Source organism: Anomaloglossus baeobatrachus, chromosome 1 (genome assembly GCF_048569485.1).
Source record: "Anomaloglossus baeobatrachus isolate aAnoBae1 chromosome 1, aAnoBae1.hap1, whole genome shotgun sequence".
Taxonomy (NCBI): domain Eukaryota; kingdom Metazoa; phylum Chordata; class Amphibia; order Anura; family Aromobatidae; genus Anomaloglossus; species Anomaloglossus baeobatrachus.
Genome location: NC_134353.1, coordinates 19,681,988 through 19,700,037, shown reverse-complemented (window position 1 = coordinate 19,700,037; position 18,050 = coordinate 19,681,988).

Sequence of the window (18,050 nt, the reverse complement as noted above, 5' to 3'; positions counted from 1 at the left end):
GCAGCCCTTCACCTGGGCAAGGTGACACACGTGCCTTGTATGGCTCACGTTTTGAACCTTGTTGTCCAGCAATTTTTAACACACTATCCTGGCCTAGATGGCCTTGTGAACAGGGCACGAAAACTGTCTGCTCACTTCCGCCGTTCAACCGCCGCAGCTGAGCGACTTGCATCACTCCAGAAGTCTTTCGGCCTGCCGGTTCATCGCCTCAAATGCGATGTGCCGACACGCTGGAATTCGACTCTCCACATGTTACAGCGACTGTGGCAGCACCGTCGAGCCCTGGTGCAATACATCATGACGTATAGCCTGGGCCAACGAGATGCAGAAGTGGGGCAGATCACCCTGATGGAGTGGTCTCAGATCAAGGACCTATGCACCTTTCTGCACAGTTTCGACATGGCGACGAATATGTTTAGCGCTGACAATGCCATTATCAGCATGACAATTCCAGTCATTTACATGCTGGAGCACACGCTAAACACTATTTGGAGTCAGGGGGTGAGACAACAGGAAGGGGAGGAACTACAGGAGGATTCATATGCGCAAGAGACAACAACATCACCAAGGTCCAGACGTTCATCATCACCAACGCGGCAGGCATGGGACCATGGGAGACAGGGATCAACAAGGGCGCATGGTAGCAGGCGAAATGTTGAGGAAGGTGCGGGAGAACATGAAGAAATGGAGGATGAACTCTCCATGGACATGGAAGACTCAGCGGATGAGGGAGACCTTGGTCAAATTTCAGTTGAAAGAGGTTGGGGGGAGATGTCAGAGGAAGAAAGAACGGTTAGCACCTCTATGCCACAAATACAGCGTGGACTTGGTCCGCATGGCTGCGCAAGACACATGAGCGCCTTCTTGCTGCACTACCTCCAACATGACCCTCGTATTGTCAAAATTAGAAGTGATGATGACTACAGGCTTGCCACACTATTAGATCCCCGGTACAAGTCCAAATTTTGTGACATAATTCCAGCCATAGAAAAAGACGCACATACGCAGGAGTATCAGCAAAAGCTGTTACTCGATCTTAGCTCGGCTTTTCCACCAAACAACCGTGCAGGTGCAGGAAGTGAATCTCCCAGTTGTAACTTGATAAACATGGGACGGTCTCGTCATCTTCAACAGTCTACCTGTACCAGCAGCACCGTTTGTGGTAATGGTAATAGCAATTTTATTGAATCTTTTCATAATTTTTTTAGACCATCCTTTGCAAGGCCACCAGAGACAACAAGTCTGACACATAGTCAACGGCTGGAGAGGATGATACAGGAGTATCTCCAAATGAACATCGATGCCATGACTTTGCAAATGGAGCCTTGCTCATTTTGGGCTTCAAATCTTGAAAAATGGCCAGAGCTCTCCACTTACGACTTGGAGATTTTTTCGTTTCCAGCTGCCAGCGTTGTCTCTGAACGTGTCTTCAGTGCTGCTGGGTGTGTGCTGACAGATAAGCGCATGCGTCTGACAATGTGGACAGACTAACGTTCATCAAAATGAGCAAGTCATGGATCCACAAGGAACTTACTACCCCTGTGTCATCCTGAGGAAGTAAATGCTTGTGGATTTTGAATGTGCTTGACGCAAATCTAGCTGTGAAGTGTACAACTAGGGCACAAGTGCTGCCACTGAAGGGGTGGGTGTCTGTGTGGCCCAATTTTTGGAAAAAAGGGAGACTCCACTTGGAGTAACCTTTGCTTGCAGTGTTTTTAAAAAGGAGCCAAGATGAACAAGTTATGGTTCAGCAAAGACTTTGCTACCTACCCCGGTGCAATCCTGGGGACGGTTAAGGATGGTGTATTTTTGAATGTGCTTGATGCAAATCTACCTGTCCAGTTTGCAACTGGGGCACAAGTTCTGCTACTGAAGTGGTGTCTGTGGGGCCATATTTTTTGAAAAAAGGGAGACTCTGCTTGGAGTCCCCTTGCGGTGTTATACATGATTTTAAAAGGGCGTGCCATGCCTATATCTGTGTCTCGTCCTCTTTTTCCTCGTGACGCTGTTTTGTTTTTGCATGAGAATTTGTTCTTGTCACTTTCCCATGTGTTTGTGTTGTGTTGTGAGTTGTTTGTCACCTTTTGGACACCTTTGAGGGTGTTTTCCAGGTGTTTTTATGTGTTTGTGATTGCCTCCCATTGTTTCCTATGCGGTTCGAGTGGTTTGCCGAACCGGTTCACCGAACCGAACTCGAACGAGACCTCCGTTCGGCGAACCGAACTCGAGCCGAACCAAGACCGGTTCGCTCATCTCTAATGCCTACCGTCTTCCCCACATTGAAGAGTCGCTCTCTGTGCTGAAAACTGCTAAATATTTCTCTACCCTTGACCTTACTAGTAGCTACTGGCAGGTGGCGGTTGCACGGGAAGACCGCGAGAAGATTGCGTTTGCTACCCCGATGGGACTCTGCGAGTTCAACAGTATGCCGTTTGGGCTGTGCAATGCCCTGGGAACCTTCCAGAGGCTCATGGAGTGCTGTTTGGGGCATGTCAACTTCGAGACTGTTCTGCTGTACTTGGACGATGTGACTGTGTATTCCAAGACGTATGAAGCCCACCTGGAGCACCTGGCCGAAGTGTTTGCAGCCCTCGCCAAGTACGGGATGAAGTTAAAACCCTCTAAGTGCCATCTGTTGAAACCCAAAGTGCAGTACCTCGGGCACGTGGTGAGTGCAGAAGGCGTAGCCCTGGATCCTGAGAAGATTACCGCCATCCAGAGCTGGCCGCAACCAACCACGGTGAAGGAGGTGAGGCAGTTCCTTGGCCTAGTGGGCTACTATCTCCGTTTTATCAAGGGGTACACGCAGATGGCCGCGCCCATGCAATACCTTCTCGTGGGACAGACCAAGAATGGTAGATCTCCTGGACCACCGATTGTCTGGGGAGAGAAGCACGAGGAGTCCTTTCAACAGCTGATGTCGGCCCTGACAGGGGAAGAAATCTTGGCTTATCCTGATTATGGCCTCCCGTTCATCCTTTACACCGACGCCAGCAATGTGGGCCTTGGTGCGGTCCTGTCCCATGTACAAGATGGAAAGGAGAAGGTGATCGCCTACGCCAGCAGGAAGCTCCGGCCTACAGAAAGGAACCCCGAGAATTACAGCTCCTTCAAGCTTGAGTTCTTGGCCCTCGTGTGGGCAATAACAGAAAGGTTTAAACATTACCTCACCTCGGCGAAGTTCACTGCCTACATGGACAACAACCCATTAACCCATCTGTATACGGCTAACCTGGGCGCTCTGGGGCAGCGGTGGATGGCTCGACTGTGCAATTATGACTTCACCACCAAGTACAGGGCTGGCTGCAAGAACACCAACGCGGATGCGCTGTCTCGAATGCCACATTTGCCCGATGAAGGGATGGAGGAAGACAGCCTGGAGGAGATCAAGCTACCCGCATTCCATCGGCCACGAGGTGAGAAGCCCTGCGTTAGCCAACAGCAGGCGAACCTTGACCCGCTTCCCAGCCAGGGGTGGCAAGAAGCCCAGGATCAGGAACCTGCAGTTCAGCTGGTCAAAACAATGATTGCCCAGGGTTCTTCCAGGATGAACCCCACAGCTTCCTCTGAAGCTCAGCGGTTGTGGAAAGAGAGATACCGTCTGTACCTACATCAAGGGAAGCTGTATAGGGGATTGATCAACCCGAAGACCCATGAGAAAGTTCCCCAGCTGGTGGTGCCCCAGGCATGCGTACCCAAGGTCCTGCAGGCCTACCATGATGGCGCAGGACACTTCAGCTGGAAGAAGCTGGAAATGCTGTTGCGGGAGCGGTTTAACTGGAGTGGGATGCAGGAGTCCGTGGAAGCCTTGTGCCAAGAGTGTGGTCCCTGTACATTGAGAAGACGGGACAAAACCAGTCAGAAGGCCCCGCTACAGCCAATTGTCACCCACTAGCCGCTGGAGTTGGTCGCCCTGGACCACGTCAAGCTTACGCCCAGCCGGAGCGGGTATACTAACGCCCTGACCATTGTGGACCACTACTCAAGATTCATGGTGGTTGTCCCCATTAAGGATTTGACAGGCCGCACTGAAGACAGCGCCTTCCAGGCCAACTTTTGCCGACCGCATGGCTGCCCGGAGAAGGTGCTTACAGATCAGGGCTCGGCCTTAGGGTATGTGCGCACGTTGCTTTTTACCTGCTTTTTACCTGCTTTTTTGCTGCTTTTTCTTCTGCGCTGTTTAATGCCAAAATGGATGTGTTCTTCTATTCAAGCAAAGTCTATGGGAATTTGGGTTTCTTGTTCACACTATGTTGTTCAAAATGCTGCCTTTTTGAGGCAGAACTTTGGTCAAAACCTCAGCTTTTCAAAGAAGCAACATGTCAATTGTTTTTGCCATTTGGGTTTTGCACTGCAAAGCTGAGTTTTTGACCAAAGTTCTGCCACAAAAAGGCAGCATTTTGAACAACATAGTGTGAACAAGAAACCCAAATTCCCATAGACTATGCTTGAATAGAAGAACACATCCATTTTGGCATTAAACAGCGCAGAAGAAAAAGCAACAAAAAAGCAGGTAAAAAGCAGGTAAAAAGCAACGTGCGCACATACCCTTAGAAGCGGAGGTTTTCCAGGAGTTCTGCCACTTGTACGGATGCAAGAAGATCCAGACCACGCCATACCATGCCCTAACTAATGGGATGTGCGAGAAAATTAACCATCTGGTCCTTAACCTCCTAAAGACACTACCCCTGGAAGAACGGAATCTGTGGCCGGAGAAGCTGCTCGATTTGGACATGGACAACAACATCCCCTGCAGCTCCACCAAGTGCACGCCTGCATACCTGATAAGAGCCTGGCTGGGGCGGCTGCAAGCGGGCTCAGGCTGCCCCTTTTGGACCTGGAGAAGTGGTGCTGAAGCTCAAGAGGATAACACATAAGCTCGACGATCAGTCAGAAAGGATCCCCTACTTCATACAGCCAACTGGATGGGAGAACGAGAAGACCAACTTGATTAGTCGTGACAAGGGGAAAACTACGGCCACTGTTTCCAGGGACGACCTGAAGAGATGCCCGGGTCCCCTGAGACTGGTAGAAAAGGTCCCCATGCCCATGCCGAGCAAGGAGGAGAAAAGAGGGGTGATCCATACAGTGATGGGTGACTTTACAGCTGATTGGCCTACGCAGAACGGCACGGTGATTGTCCCTTTAATAATGTTCCTACAACCCGTGGAAGAAATGAAGCCGGAGATGCCCGCCAGCGAACCACCCGAGCAAGCGCCCGGGGATGCACCTACACCACGCCCCCGTAGGTCTCTACCCGCCATACCTGACACTTGGGAAGAGGGACCGGTTGTCCCCTCTCCCCCATTGCCTCCACCTGAAAGTATTGGACCCAGAAGGTCCACGCGCCCCAACCTAGGTCAGCCCCCGCTTAGGTACAGGGAAACAGCCATATAGGGGTGCAACACGTTGACTATGTATATATGTGTGTGAATGAGTGCCAATCACCCGAGGCTCTCATCTGGTTCAAAGCCTGTTAAAAAAGGTAGCCATTCCCAGCTACCATACTGCCTTCACCGTTGGGACTTTGTTGATGTTCCCGTTATTTACCCGCTTATATGAACAAGGCTGAGAACTTGCATGCCACCCAATAACTTTTTGGCTTGTAAATAATCCCGGACCACCCTTTCAGGTTCTATAGCCCCCGGGGAGGCTGGTTGGAGGAAGGGCCTGTGGAAGAGGAGGCCGAGGTCCCGTCACCTTAGCAACCGGTGACTACCCTCCGGGTCAGGGGTTTCCTGGACGTGGGGCCTCTGAGAGACTGCCGGGCAACACTCGGACCCGAACCTGATTCCTGGACTGGAAAAAGAGGGGTGCTGACCTGTTTTTAGAGGCAGCATCAAGGTTCAGGTTTGTTTGGGTGGGCAACTGAAAGGACCCGGTCCCGTTCCGTTCCCGGTTTAATAAAAATGTTGTTTTACATGTTTGCAACGTTTAAGCCACATGCGGTAACCTAGCCTGCAGGAGCCGGGAAGACGGCTCGGTGGAACCGTGGTGGACCCGGACAGGGTAGTGACCCACCGGTACCGACCCGGGGAACTGATTGGAAACCGGAGCACAAATGGTTGTACTCAGACCCTGTAACGAGGTCCCGAATCTACCGGACTAAGTTAATTCACTGATTGAGGTCTGGACTTTAGGTCCTTTCCCAACCAAGTCCCGACTGAAGACAACAGCCCACCGAGGGGGATAGAAAGCTACCGCACAGGAAGAGAGTTCCCACGGGCCAGCATCTGCGGGCAAACAGGCTCCTCCGACATATACACAGCCGGAGAGCGGACTCCCGTCGATGAAGCGCAGCCAGTCTACACATACACTACATGGTGCAGGGGAAAGGCAAAGACCACCGAACCGGGTGGGGGACCAGACGCAGCCGGCTGCGGGCACCGACCACCATCAACTTTGTTTACCAGAGACTTGTGTGTGTCAATAACAGTTAGTACAACAGTGCCATCCGGCCGTGCACTGCCCTGCACCGCCCAGCTGCTTTTTCCCAACGGGTCCCGGGGTCATCATCCCTTCCCACAGAGGGGTTAACATCTTGCTGCATAACCATCTCCCCCGGGTGCCCCGTAACTGCAGCCGTGGTGTTTACCTTCACCACATCCCGTGGGTGGCGTCACGAACTCAAAAACGGCTCCGGCGATACACCTACCTACCACTCCCCTAAGTAGCGCCAGCACCCTTTCAGAGCGAAGTGACCCCGGGTCCGGAGGCACTCGAGCCACCCACCAACGAGCCCGGATCCGAGCGGCTTGGCTGCAGCCGAGCGCGGGGAGGTACACATACATCCCCCCAGGCTCAGCCCTACCTGCGGAGAGCCTACCACTACAGCTGCCATTACTACCACCTATAGGGATAACCATCTCAGAAGCAGCAGTTCCACCATCTTAACTGCAACCCGCAGGTGGCGACACCAAGACTTTAATCTCCCCTGTAAATACTCCCCATTAAAAAGCGTCTCCAGGGTCACGGAAGCGGGCAACGGCCAGCATTCACCCGTGACACAGCATCCCTATAAACATACGGCCCGGGACCGAGAACCCCAAAGTCCTGGGCAACATAATGCATGTACAGATGTAGAGGGTAGTCGGACCCCTGGTAGTGAAGGAGCGGTTTTTCCCCCCCTGAAGACGCCACAGTAGTATGGTGGCAAATTGTAAATGTTAATGGTAAAATGTTTCCTGTCATAAACTGTTTCCCCACTAGGTGCCAGTGTAGAGCAGTGGTTCCCCTGGTAACAGTGGCAGGGAAGGAGGGGCAGGGCAGCCTAGGTGGGGAAGGAAGGGCTCTGAATGCAGAGTCCAGTGTGCAGTGAGATGTGACTGGAGAAAGAAGTCTGAGGTGACGGGGCAGAGTGTGGAAGTGCTGCAGTGGCAGAAGAAGTGGAAGAGTCAAGACTAGTCCCAAAGCCGGTAGTGTGTACTACAGTGCAGTGCAGCTATCAGGGGGATAACAAGTGGCCCCTGCAGGCGAAGGGTAGTGCCCTGACAAAGAAGTGAAGGTAAATGGGAACGCCCGTAGAAAACAAGTGAAGTAGTTCCCCGGCAAAGAAGTGGAGAGGTGAGAACTTATCCGGAGCCGGTAGTCTGTGCTAGATCTGCCCTATAGTAAATCCGGGTTCAGTGTGCAGCTACTAGGGGGTTAACGCATGTCCCCTGCAGGCAAGGGAAAGTTACCAGGGAAAGAGGAAACCGTCAGCAAGAAGTTTAACCTGTAAACCAAAGTGACTTGATGCTGAAAGGTGTAAAGAAGAGTGGAAGCTGTGTTCAATAAAATGTTTCTTAGTTCATCAACTGCCTGTCTGTGGCTCTTTACTGGGAGTGGTGAAGAGGCCTGTGAGCTGAGAGAAAAAGGTGTCACCGAGAAGCAAATTGTCCACATGGAAGTGTCCCTGCCACCTACACTCTGCCCCACAAACAACACCTCCGATTTAACAGTGACGGCCGGGCCGGGGGTCAGCCTGCCGCCCCCTGGGTGGGAGACCACGACTACGACCCCTGAGGCGCCCCCTGCCCCCGTTACAAACTGGCGTAGTCGTCAGGATGAAGCCTGCATGCAAGAAACCCCGACCAGAGACTGTGAGGAAGATCAAGTGGTGCCTGACGAGCTGAACAGGCCACAAGATGGCGGCAACATGGCGGCCGTCCTCATGGACTCAGCAGAGGAGCAAAAAGTTGGCGCCAAACGAAAAGCGCTGGGCTGGCCTGGGAGGAAGAAGCCCAGAGTGCACCGCCCAAAGAGGGGAGGTACCTGCCCCAAGAAGCTGCAGAGGTCTAGAGACGTTGGCGGCGTCGCAAGAAAGAAAAGGCGTCGCCAACGCTATGCAGACCTGGTGGTTGAAGCCGGGGGCGGAGTGTGTGCAAAAGCGGGAAAAGAAGAACCGCCTCCACCCTTCCCGGCACCATTGCAATCCCAGCAGCAGAAGCAACAGTTCCAGTTACCTGTGCTAAACAGAATGGAGGCCAGGACAGACAAGCAAGCCGTAGCGGGCACGCTAGTGCCCGTAGGACGCAGAAGAAAACATCCGATGGAGAGCTCGGTGGGAGAGTTACCCACCATCACGTTGCCGGCAAGCATGATACCGGCCGTGACTGGAGTCTCGGAGAAACCAGCGAAGGTCACGTGGTTTACCACCTGGGATGCCGTTACCGGGGAGACGACAACGGAAGTCCGGGCCACCTACAAGTCCCGGCTAACTCTGGGGAGCGGGCCACCAGGAGCGTCCATACAGATTCCGGAAGAGAGTGATTTGTTTGCCGTTGAAAACCGGTACTGTTGAAAGCCGGTGAATGTTTCCAGTTACAGTAACGTTAAAAGTACTGAACCCGGGAGGAGCTTAATGCAGAACTGTGCGTGGACTCCTTCCGTGACTGTTAAGAAGGAATCTTGTTGTCTTGTTGTTTTCTGCCCACCCAAAGACCGGGAGCGCTTGGAAATAGCCTCCGGGCAGAAGGTCAGCTAAGACCGGGAGCGCCTGAGGAGGGCCTCCGGGCAGACGTGTGGCTAAGACCGGGAGCTTCCCTGGAGGGACCCCGGGCACCAAACTTGTGTGCCAGTCTGTGTGTTTTAAGTATTGTGTTTTCCTACATGTGTTGTTTTGCAGGTACGAACCTCACCAGGAGGCTGAGGTTAAAGAGGGGAGGAATGTAAGGGGTAGTCGGACCCCTGGTAGTGAAGGAGTTGTTTCCCCCCCCCCCCCCTGAAGACGCCACAGTAGTATGGTGGCAAATTGTAAATGTTAATGGTAAAATGTTACCTGTCATAAACTGTTTCCCCACTAGATGCCAGTGTAGAGCAGTGGTTCCCCTGGTAACAGTGGCAGGGAAGGAAGGGGCAGGGCAGCCTAGGTGGGGAAGGAAGGGTTCTGAATGCAGAGTCCAGTGTGCAGTGAGATGTGACTGGAGAAAGAAGTCTGAGGTGACAGGGCAGAGTGTGGAAGTGGTGCAGTGGCAGAAGAAGTGGAAGAGTCAACACTAGTCCCAAAGCAGGTAATGTGTACTACAGTGCAGTGCAGCTATCAGGGGGATATCAAGTGGCCCCTGCAGGTGAAGGGAAGTGCCCTGACAGAGAAGTGCAGGTAAATGGGAACGCCCGTAGAAAACAAGTGAAGTAGTTCCCCGGCAAAGAAGTGGAGAGGTGAGAACTTATCCGGAGCCGGTAGAGTGTGCTAGATCTGCCCTATAGTAAATCCGGGTTCAGTGTGCAGCTACTAGGGGGTTAACGCATGTCCCCTGCAGGCAAGGGAAAGTTACCGGGGAAAGAGGAAACTGTCAGCAAGAAGTGTAACCTGTAAACCAAAGTGACTTGATGCTGAAAGGTGTAAAGAAGAGTGGAAGCTGTGTTCAATAAAATGTTTCTTAGTTCATCAACTGCCTGTCTGTGGCTCTTTACTGGGAGTGGTGAAGAGGCCTGTGAGCTGAGAGAAAAAGGTGTCACCGAGAAGCAAATTGCCCACATGGAAGTGTCCCTGCCACCTACACTCTTCCCCACAAACAACACCTCCAATTTAACAGTGACGGCCGGGCCGGGGGTCAGCCTGCCGCCCACAGGGCGAGAGACCGCGACTACACCCCCTGAGGCGCCCCCTGCCCCCGTTACAGAAACACGCTGCCAAGATGATTTGTATTCGTAGGTCCTCTGCCGAAGCCAGAAATCAATAAGTATTACCAAAAAAATAGTACACTGTAGAGAAGGATGGATCTCATACATAACTAACACCTCATTTACCCTCTCCAACAACAGCTGGAAAAACTGGCTTTTCAGCACAGGGTCGTTCCACTGTGTCTCCATGGACCAGCACCAGAATTCAGCGCAATTATCCTCTGCAGGCCAATTCCTCTATTGCAGTGGAGGTTTCTTAATGTCATCTAATGATGTTCTATCTGGATCATTATAGATGAGACCAAGTGTGGAGAAAAACCCATTCACCGTCAAAAATACAGGAAAAACAGAGGGCAAAGAAAATGCACGCGCTTGTGAGTTCCCACTCCGGAGAGAGACAATAATTCCCACCCGCTGTTCTTCCCCACCGGAGGTGTGGGGACGTAAATGGAGGTATAAAATCTAAAATTAGCAAATCGACTGTGCTCCCCCAAAAATCTTTGCAGTAGAGGCAGTTTGGGCTGTGATCATCTGGAGACCAGGAAAGATTGCACAATTTTGGTGGACTGATCTTGCTGCTGTACTGCAACAATTAATTCAGCCAACCTGAATAGAGGTCTGCAATCATTTCGCCAATGCAGCAACCTGATCCATGCTGGAAAGTAGCAAAAGTATTGCCTGTTACAAAGTAAGGATAGCGAGGGACTGGGATCTCCTATACTGTCCCTCAGGCTAGGGGACCCTAGGCTATCCGTGTTCTCAGGGATGGTGGAGATGCCAGAGTCCCGTAACTAATAGGGATGAGCGTATGTATTCGCCACTATTTGGTATCCGACGGATAATGGGGTATTTGAGGTATTCGCTATCCGATGGCTAATATGGTATTCGCTCCCATACTTTTATTTTTCATTTCTGACTTCCTGGCTCCTTTTTCCAGCCAATGAACACATCTGACGTTGCTTGCCCTCACAGTAACGCTGCAGCCATCTTTGTTGTGGTGTTACTGTGATTGGCTTGGCCACACAGCGTCATAGGGGCTATATAAGCCAGCGGCCATTTTGGCCAGTCGGTCTCTCCCTCTCTCTTTCTTACTCACTGATCACGGGCGCAGCGCTGCACGGCTGTCACACTGTGGCGGGTTCTCCAGCCTTTGAAAATGCCGTCCGCACATTATTCCATCTCGTATTCCCTGCTTCCCCCGGCGCCTATTATCGGTTGCAATCAAAATGTTATTCACTGCACTCTCGTTCTTAGAAATAATGAATAAAAAGAAGAAGGCGGAGTTGAATTCTTTTTGCATACATTTTCATATATATTTATTAATACAGTGAAAAAGAGGACATGGGACGTTTCGGCCTAATTTTACGGCCTTTTTCACGCCAAATCACTCCACAAGATGATTATTCAGAAGAGTATAGTCAAATATGGAAAAGAAGAGGTTGGGGAGAACATCCACCGAGAGAATATAATGTAAGAAGTCACTGGAAGCAAGATCTGATTTGTATGTTATATTAGATAATTTTTTGGTATGAACACGTCTTTTGGTGTGAGGGTGATAGATTAGTTGGAATCTTGTAATTTCTGGTACCTTGGTGAATATGAGAGTAGAAGTTAATATGACTGGGTCCATAAGTCCCTATTTCATCCAATTGTGATGTATACAGGTACCTTGTACTTGCTGTAGGTTATTATCACCTTAAATGCAAATTCAGTCACTAAAGTATAATGGGATGTGCTTCCGTCTGTAACAAGATTTAATGGAAGCATTGTGTGATTAAAGAACAATATTTAAAGGTATATGGGACCATACTACATGCATAAGACAATCATTGCTGAGGAGAATATGGGAATAAAGCCCGCTTTACACACTTTACACGTGTCGGCGGGGTCACGTCGTAAGAGACGCACATCCGGCATTGTAAGGTACATTGCAGTGTGTGACAGGTACGTGCGATTGCGATTGAACATTACAACGTTCATCGCATACACATTGTATCTTTCTCTAGAATTGAACGTGAGGTTGTTCAATGTTCCCGAGCCAGCACAAATCGCAGTGTGTGACACCCCGGGAACATTGAACAGATCTTTCCTGCCTCCTGCGGCTGCCGCCAGCAATGCAGAAGGAAGGAGGTGGGCAGGATGTTTACGTCACGCTCATCTCCGCCCCTCCGCTTCTATTGGCCGGCTGCCGCGTGACGTCGCTGTGACGCCGAACGACCCTCCCATTCCAGGAAGTGGACGTTCGCCGCCTACATCGAGGTCGTATGGACGGGTAAGTACGTGTGACGGGGTTTAATCATTTGTGCGGCACATTCAACAAATTGAACGTGCCGCACTTACGATGGGGGCGGTTACGATTGCATACAATATCGTATGCGAAATTGCAACGTGTAAAGCAGGCTTAAGTTCCTTGTATTTCACTAGGTTCTTGTAGATGTTAAAGGGGTTAACATATATTACCTGTGTGACATTCAAAGAGAGTACACTTGCATAGGTGGAGTGGAGTCTCCTCTAGAAGATAAGATTAGATAAGTATTTTAAGTAACATGGAGGTGAGAAATGGAAGCTTGAATCTAAGGCTGGACTCACACGAACATATGAAAAAACGGTCCCATTCTCGTTTGTGAGAGTAGGACGATTTTTTCACACTTGTCATCAGTGTGCTCTCAGTGTGCTGTCAGTATGCTGTCCGTGTGCAATCCGTTTTTTTACTCAGCAGCTATTAGTCATTTACAGACAATTACAGGAACATTTGCAGTGTTCTATGCTACATGATAGAATTGTATCCATAAAACGGATGTCACTAGGATGTTCCGCGTGCCGTCCGTGTGCCGTCCAGTTTTTTTTCGCACCCATAGACTTGTATTGGCGATTCTCGGCCATTTTACGCATGAATACGCAGCATGCTGCCGCTTTTCTCGCATCCAGAATCTGGATGCGAGAAAAGCTGACCAACAGCTCGCACTCATAGAATAACATTGGTTCAAGTGTAATGCGAGAATTTCTCGCATTGCTCTCGTCCGTTTTTGTCGCTCGTGTGAGTGTACCCTAATGGACAGAGTACATTACCTGTGTGCCGCCTTCCCAGGTTAAGGCTGTGTGCAGTGTGATGCAGCGCTAGCAGGCTATTTAATGTGGTGAACCCGGATGTGAGGATAGACGCCAGCGCGTGCGCTGTTGTCTGTGTTGTTCTATGTTGTATTAGGGTATATTTGGTAGGTTACTGCTATAGCGCTAATAGACATGAACCGCGCATGCGCAGTAGTGTTTTATTCATACTTAGAAGATTTTCAATGCAAACGGCAGTGTGTTTGTGGGAACATTGTCTGGTGCATGTGTGGTAGTGTAAAAGTAAGACTTAGAATAAGAAATTAGAGCACAGGAGAGATGGGGAGAAGATAAAAATAAGTCTCACTTCAGTCATAGATATACAACACGATCAAATGAGTACATGATAACATTAGAGGAACATTTTTGATCAAATAGAAATCATACATTGTATGTAGTAATATTTGATTACATGTTTCATACTGTATATTTTTACTGTATATTTTAATTTTTATTAATATTGATATAGATGTTTTTTTGAGGTCCAGAAGGAGGATGAGACGACCTGAAATTGAAGTTGGATTAGTTACATGCAAGTATTGTATATCTCAGTAGGAAGGGTCCTAATATTCTAAACATAAGATATATTGTGCAGATCAATAACACAGACTAAAGCCCGATACACACGCTTCAATATATCTCACAATCCGTCGTTGGGGTCAAGTTGTAAGTGACGCACATCCGGCATCGTTTGTGAGGTATCTGCGTGTGACATCTACTTGCGATCAGGATTGAACGCAAAACCGTTGATCGCAAACACATCGTATCATTCTCTAGAATTGAGCGTTTTGTTGCACGAACCTAGTGAATTGTAACATGTGACATCCCTCATACGATTTTGGTGTCTGATGCTATGTGCGCAGGTGTGCGCTCTGCACCGCAGCTTAAAAAAGGTCCGCTTCAGAGCGCAGCTGAAAAGCTGCATTCTGAAGCGCCTCACAATGTCTGTCATTCACTAATCTCTGTCAGTCGGTCACTATCTCTGTCCCTCACTCTCTGTCCATGTCAGTCTATCCCCCTCTCTCATATACTCACCGATCCCCGATCCCCGGCGCTGCACGGCATTCACACTGCTCCGGCGGCTTTTACTGTTTTGAAAAAGCCGGCCGCCCATTAAACAATCTGGTATTCCCTGCTTTCCCCGCCCACCGGCGCCTATGATTGGTTACAGTGAGACACGCCCCCCACGCTGAGTGACAGGTGTCACACTGCACCCAATCACAGCAGCCGGTGGGCGTGTCTATACTGTGTATTGAAATAAATAATTAAATAATTAAAAAAAACGGCGTGCGGTTCCCCCCAATTTTAAAACCAGCCAGATAAAGCCATACGGCTGAAGGCTGGTATTCTCAGGATGGGGAGCTCCACGTTATGGGGAGCCCCCCAGCCTAACAATATCAGCCAACAGCCGCCCAGAATTGCCGCATACATTATATGCGACAGTTCTGGGACTGTACCCGGCTCTTCCCGATTTGCCCTGGTGCGTTGGCAAATCGGGGTAATAAGGAGTTATTGGCAGCCCATAGCTGCCAATAAGTCCTAGATTAATCATGTCAGGCGTCTATGAGACACCTTCCATGATTAATCTGTAAGTGACAGTAAAAAAACACACACACATGAAAAAATCCTTTATTAGAAATAAAAAACACAAACACATTCCCTCATTACCAATTTATTAACCCCCGACAAACCCTCCATGTCCGGCGTACTCCACAGTCCTCCAGCGTCGCGTCCAGCTCTGCTGCATGGAGGTGACAGGAGCAGCAGAAGACACCGCCGCTCCGGTCACCTCCACGCAGGTAATGAAGACAGCCGCGCGATCAGCTGATCTGTCACTGAGGTTACCCGCGGCCACCGCTGCATCCACCGCTGGATCCAGTGACAGCGGGTAACCTCAGTGACAGATCAGCTGATCGCGCGGCTGTCTTCATTACCTGCGTGGAGGTGACCGGAGCGGCGGTGTCTTCTGCTGCTCCTGTCACCTCCATGCAGCAGAGCTGGACGCGACGCTGGAGGACTGTGGAGTACGCCGGACATGGAGGGTTTGTCGGGGGTTAATAAATTGGTAATGAGGGAATGTGTTTGTGTTTTTTATTTCTAATAAAGGATTTTTTCTGGTGTGTGTGTTTTTTTACTGTCACTTACAGATTAATCATGGAAGGTGTCTCATAGACGCCTGACATGATTAATCTAGGACTTATTGGCAGCTATGGGCTGCCAATAACTCCTTATTACCTCGATTTGCCAACGCACCAGGGCAAATCGGGAAGAGCCGGGTACAGTCCCAGAACTGTCGCATATAATGTATGCGGCAATTCTGGGCGGCTGTTGGCTGATATTGTTAGGCTGGGGGGCTCCCCATAACGTGGAGCTCCCCATCCTGAGAATACCAGCCTTCAGCCGTATGGCTTTATCTGGCTGGTTTTAAAATTGGGGTGAACCGCACGCCGTTTTTTTTAATTATTTAATTATTTATTTCAATACACAGTATAGACACGCCCACCGGCTGCTGTGATTGGGTGCAGTGTGACACCTGTCACTCAGCGTGGGGGGCGTGTCTCACTGTAACCAATCATAGGCGCCGGTGGGCGGGGAAAGCAGGGAATACCAGATTGTTTAATGGGCGGCCGGCTTTTTCAAAACAGTAAAAGCCGCCGGAGCAGTGTGAACGCCGTGCAGCGCCGGAGATCGGGGATTGGTGAGTATGAGAGAGGGCTGCTAACTTCAGTAATTTAGGAGATTATCGGTCACCGGTGAGTCCTTCACTGGTGACCGCTAATCAGGGCGCGACACAGACAGAGCCGCAGCATGACCATGAAGTCGGGTGAAGTTCACCCGAGTTCATTCTGACAGTGCGGCTCTGTGTGTCTGCTGTCAGCGGCCATTCAGCTCTGCTACATGGCTGTCTGTGTCTGCTGTTAGCGGCCATGTAGCAGAGCTGAATGGCAGATGACAAAGTAAAAACGCATCCCTACACATTACACACGCTTGGCAAGTCAATAAAAAAAAAAAAAAAAAAAGGTGCCCAATGCATACGTCACGGAACACATGATCTAAAGGATCGCACACAAAATTGACCAATTTAACATAGACTACTAACGCTCGTGTGACAGCAAATGAACGACCAACGTAAAATCTCATAGATCCCGTATGCAACCTGGGCGTGTCACATCGCAAATGCGATTGTACAACTAATTGCAACGTGTAAAGTGGGCTTAAGGGAAGGTGTTTTATAAGTTACCATCTATGTGAGAGTGCGGGATGGGAGAGGAAGAGGGGAAGATAGAGATGACATTCCTCAGGGTTTCTGTAAACAATATCATGTATAGATTAGTATGGTACAATACATATTGGTAGTAATCCTATTATTGAGAAAAAAGAATTAACACATAGCAAGAGGAGCTATATTAGATCATAATGGCCAATCGATCTCTCTGTTTAGACCTTTTGGTGCCAATGTTTGTAATTTGTGAATCCAATAGCTGTCCCTTTTCTTTAGAAGCTCAATGTGATTGCCACCACGTCTAGGTCTGTGCACTTTTTCAATAACCTGATATCGTAGTTGAGCTATCATGTGTTTGGCCTCATGGAAATGATGCAGGATAGTAGCCATAATTTACCGCATCTAATGGTGGATTTGTGGCTAGCGATACGATCGCCAACATGTTGGGTGGTCTCTCCGATGTACTGGAGGCCACAAGGGCATTTAATAATGTATACTACGAAATTGCTTTCACATGTAAAGTATTCATTGATATGAAATCTCTTGCCTGACCTTGGGTGTGTGAAGTAATCACCTTTGATAACATTGGAAAATGAGGGGCAATTTAAGCAAGGAAAGGTACCGGTCCGTCTAGTGGCTAGGAAGGTCTGTCTATCACGTTTTTTGTTACTGCCTATATCCGCTCGGACTAGAGAGTCTTTTATGTTTTTTGGCCATTTTTTGCACATAAGGGGAGGATGAAGAAATGTCCCTATTTGTGGATAAGCTTTTTTTAGAAGAGGCCAATGACGGGTTATAATGTTATAAACTTTAGGCATAGAGGGATGGTATGTGTGTACAAAAGGTATCCGGTCAGTTGTTGTTTGATTACCTCCCATTGGGGTAATGGTCAGTGCTTTCTCTTTTTCTGCTATGAGTAAGGATTCAGGGTAATTTCGTTCTAAAAACCTGTTGGTCATGTCATTAAGGCGGGCTTTGCACGTTGCGACATCGCAAGCCGATGCTGCGATGTCGCACGCGATAGTCCCCGCCCCCATCGCAGCAGCGATATCTTGTGATTCCTGGCATAGCGAACATTATCGCTACGCCAGCTTCACATGCACTCACCTGTCCTGCGACGTCGCTCTGGCCGGCGTCCCGCCTCCTTCCTAAGGGGGCGGGTCGTACAACGTCACAGCGACGTCACACGGCAGGCACGCAATCAAAGCGCAGGGGCAGAGATGAGCAGTATGTAAACATCCCGCCCACCTTCTTCCTTCCGTATAGCCACCAACGGCAGGTAAGGAGATGGTCCTCGCTCCTGCGGCTTCACACACAGCGATGTGTGCTGCCGCAGGAGCAAGGAACAACATCAAACCTTTCGCGGGAGCATAATTATGAAAAAGTCGGAGCCTACAACGATGATACGATAACGACGCTTTTGCGCTCGTTAATCGCATCATCTAGGATATACACACTACGATGTCGAAAGTGACGCCGAATGTGCGTCACTTTCGATTTGACCACACCGACATCGCATGTGCGATGTTGCAACGTGCGAAGCCACCCTAAGTCTGGTTTCCCTAGTGGTTTCGTCAGAAATGATCTGGGTTAGTCTTTTGAATTGAGCTCTTGG